This window comes from Vipera berus, assembly GCF_964194415.1.
Source record: "Vipera berus genome assembly, chromosome: 5".
Classification (NCBI taxonomy): Eukaryota; Metazoa; Chordata; class Lepidosauria; order Squamata; family Viperidae; genus Vipera; species Vipera berus.
This window is the reverse complement of record NC_138207.1, coordinates 16,097,533-16,102,220: the sequence shown is the minus strand read 5'-3', so window position 1 is coordinate 16,102,220 and position 4,688 is coordinate 16,097,533.

The window sequence follows — 4,688 nt, the reverse complement described above, 5'->3', positions numbered from 1 at the left end:
CTTGTAAGCCGCCCTGAGTCTTCGGGAAAGGGCGAGATATAAATGGAATTAAAAAAAAATTCTCAAATCATCCAGGTCGTGGTTCTCCCAAAGGTACTTTTTTCCAAAAGGCAACTGAAGAGTTTCTTGGAAAAGAAGCGAAACGTTTTCAAAGTTTTCACCCAAAGTTTTAATTCAATACCTAGTGTCATCACAAAAGTTGGCTTTTCTGGCAAAGATACAGAGTAGTACAGGTAGGCCTTGACTTATGACTATTGTTGTTGTTAGCTGCGAAGTCATGCCCGACCCATCGCGACCTTATGAACAACGTTCCTCCAGGCCTTCCTGTCCTCTACCATCTTCTGGAGTCCATTTAAGCTCTGCTGCTTCAGTGACTCCATCCAGCCACCTCATTCTCTTCTCTTGCTTTCCTAGCATTCGGCTCTTCTCCAGTGAGTCCTTCCTTCTCATTAGGTGGCCAAAGTATTTGAGTTTCAGCTTCAGGATCTGGCCTTCTAAAGAGCAGTCAGGGTGGATCTCCTCTAGGACTGACCGGTTTGATCGCCTTGCAGTCCAAGGGACTCGCAGGAGTCTTCTCCAGCACCACAGCTCAAAGGCTTCAATTCTTTGGCGCTCAGCCTTTCTTATGGTCCAACTTTCACTGCCATACATATGACTATAATTGAGCCCAAATTTCTGTTGCTAAGTGAGATAGTTAAATGAGTTTTGCCCCATTTTATGACCTTTCTTGCCACCGTTGTTAAGTGAATCGCTACAGTTAAATTAGTAACACAGTTATTAAGTGACTCTGGCTTCCCATTAACTGTTTGTTGGATGGACACAAAAGCTGATCACATGACCCCAGGACACTGCAACTGTCATAAACATGAGCCAGTTGCCAAGTGCTTGAATTATAATCACATGACTGTGAGGATGCTGTGAAGGTCGTGTGAAAAACAGTCATAAGTCACTTTTTTCAGTGCTGTTGTAATTTTGAGCAGTCACTAAATGAATGGTTGTAAATTGAGGACTATGTGTATATTACAATAGATCTCCAAGAAGTATCCAGATGTTTTCACCCATTCCTCTACCTGTCCCACTGAAATTTTATCAGGTGGGTTATTTTCAGTGAACATCCATTAGGACAAACTTTAACAGTTCTCCCCTACCCATAAGAAACAACATCTATGAGCAAAGGAACATACACACTTTTTGTCTAGGACTGGATTGAGGGCTTTCTCCATAACTGACAGCAGTTCAGAAATGGTGCCAATGGTTGGGTTTTGCAACCACCTTCACTGGGTATTCCCAGAGTTTTGCAGCTCATAGAAGTGATTGTCAACATCCAGCTCAAGAATCCAAATAAAATTCCAGGCTCATTCTGTCTCTGAAAATCTTACTGTTTATTGAATACACTGCATGGTTATGTCGAAGCAAAACTGACTTTGAGGCTCCAACACCAATTCATAGACTTAAACAATAATTTTCCCAGCCAAACCCCCAATGTCTTATGTAGTCCATATAAACAAGTTCAGTTGTTATGGGAACTGTCTGCTTTAAATCCACATGTGTTCTGGTGTCCTTGAAAAGGCTTCAGGCTCTCACAGTCTTCTGCTGAACCATAGAAGTTTTGTTTCTCCATCTAACCCACTTGAAAGTAAAACCTCCGCCCCCTTAATCAAAAAGCAAGTTGAAACGCAGAGGCACATGGCTGCCAAAGTTTCATCCTTGACATTGATGATGATTGCAGGTGGCCTTCAGAACATTGTTAGAGATGGGGGAGTGGAACTGGCAGCAGGGAAAAGAAATTTGGAAATGAAATGAACTCCTGTGGATCCTTGAATGGGCACCAGGACTGTTCTGGGCAGTGCAAAAACCATTGGATACTAATCCCAGGAAAAACAGTTTAGGGTAGTGGTGCACTGGGGTAGAAACCAGGAGGTGGTGAATTCTAGTTCTATCTTAGGCATGAAAGTCAGCTGGATGACTTTAGGCCAATCTCAGCCCTAAAAAAAAGGAAGGTGGAAGCAAGCAGTTTTGAAAATGTAGCCAAGAAGGCATTCCTGGAAGCCAGGAATCAAGGTTGTCTTGAAGGTGCAACATCCCACCCCACAGATCGAGGTTATTTTCCTTCTAATATGGATTAGAGATGGTGTTTGAGTTCATCCCCTGTAGCAGTGAGTCGCTGTTTTGCATCAACTTAAAAATTGACAGTTCATCATGATTAGGAATACTAAAAGACTTCCCTGAATCAGGATGACTAACTCATTCTTGTCTGCAGTAACTAGGATTTCATTTTTCCTAGCTTTTACAACAGATCTTTTTGCCTGAAACACTTTCTTTGGAGCTGTTTTGTTCACGGAGCTTACAATTTTAAAACTATGCATCCATACCTGTTTAGCATTTACGCCATACAAATCAGTTAACACACCTGATTGCTAGTAAAACACACCAGGTATTTGAGTGTAAAATGCAAATTCTGAAATGAATTTTCCTTTGGGTCTTCCAGGAGGAAAAGACACAGAACTGAATGACATGGAACAAGATTTATATCCAGACGTTAGGTTTCAGTTTTTCTTAGTCACTTTAATTTCCTTGTTGGCTCTTTTGAATATCATTGGTCTCCTGATTTCACTTTCCTACAAACAAGCTGAAAATGTATGAGTGGCTAAAAAAGAAAGAAGTGATCTAAAAATCATGTGTTCCGAAGCACTGGAAAGGAAAGAATGGGTTATTTATCACCAGAACATTTTTCCTGTCATCATGAGTATGTTTTGGAGGCTCCAAGATCCAAATTCTGCGTACCATATTATTGGCTCTTGTAAAGCTGGTATCCATAGGTGACTGAGACCACTAATTTTTTGGTTTTCAGGGTAACCCCTATCCAGAGTATCGTGGAAATATTTTACATATTGATGTAAAAAAGTAATTTACATAATATTTTACATATTGATGTAAAAAAGTGATTTACATCAGTGTGTAAATTATCTGTCTATCTAAAGATCTGCTACTGTACGGTATCTTAGCCTCTTTCAAGTCTGAATTTATCTTTCATTTCCCGAAAGTTCTTTAACTGATTCTAACCAGACAATTTGTCACTGAATGTTTCTGTTTCCATTCTGACTGATTTTAACCCATCTTCAAAATTGTTGTGTATTTCTTACTGCAAAAAAGGTTTTTTTTTGTCATACTGGAAGGGCTGTAACTTGGAACAGAGGACAGGATTTGTCCATAAAAAGTCCCAGTTAGGATTGAAGAAAAATACATGGGAGAGCAAGCTTGCTTCTGGGTTCACAATCACTGTAAGCCCCCTTAACCATGGTTTGATGAAACTACAGTTTTCTGGCTTTGCATCTTGCACTAAACTGTAAATGATTGGTCTGGTTTTAGATTAATGTGGTATAACCTCCACTATTGTAATTTTTTCTATTCAACAAACAATGCTTATACAAATTTGGCTTTTGTATATTCGGCTGGGAAGTGTTTCTCAGTACAGGTAGTCCTCAACTTACAACAGTTCACTTAGTGACTGTTCAAAGTTACAACAGTACTGAATAAAGTGACTTATGACCATTTTGCACAGTTACAACCTTAGCAGCATCCCTCTGGCCATGTGATCAAAATTCAGATGCTTGGCAATTGTTCTGTATTTATGATGGTTGCAGTGTCCCAGGGTCATATGATCGCCTTTAGCGATCTTCTGATAAGTAAAGCCAATGGGGAAGCCAGATTTACTTAACAACCAGGTTACAAACTTAACAACTGCAGTGATTCACTTAACAACTATGGCAAGAAAATGGAACAAAACTCACTTAACTAATGTCTCGCTTAATAACAGAAAGCTTGGGCTCAGTTGCGGTCATGAGTCGAGGACTAGCTTAATCTATACAAGAAAAATTGCCTTACAAAGGGGGAGTCAGATTAATGATGTCAACACAGATAACCAAAAACGAAAATTTGAGCCCATGTTGAGTTTCTTCACATGACATTGAAGTTGTTTAGAAAACTGACTTAAGTTGTCTGGACCTCAACCCCCAGATTCCCCAGCAAACCATGACATGCTGGCTAAGGAATTCTGGGGGTTGAAGTCCACACATCTTAAAGCTGCTGAGATTGAGAAACGCTGCTATAGATAATCCCTTATCTAAATATTATTAACCACATCTAATCACTTAACTTTCTGAATCGTCCAAAGTTTAACAAAACAGGACTAAAAGTCTACTTCTTTACCACTTCTGGACTTCGTGTAAATAATCTTGTAGGAATTTCCTCACAGAAGCTGAAAACTTGCTTTGAGATATTTCTGGACAGGAAATACTCTATTTTGGGCACTATTAAAATGTAAACGAAAGTTGTGTAGGTAGACTTTTCTGAGTATCAATTGTAGAATACAAAAGAGCTGTTCTTACTAACCACTGGCAAGCTTGAGTCACACGGAGATCCTTGTCTCATGTTGAAAGTGTCTGCCAATGGGTGGAAATGCAGCTGCAGTGGCATTATAGCTGAGAATGGCATCTTGAAACTAATATTTGCCTTATTATTATTATTTTTTGGTGTCTCTTACCTCTTTTGTGCCGTTCTCTAAATATATTATCTAGCAAGTAAATACTCTCTACAAGGATTAGAGCAGGCATGTCCAACCGGTGGCCTTTGTCCCTGGACAGCTAGTAATATAGTTGTACAAGATTGTAAACTTTTAACATTATTGT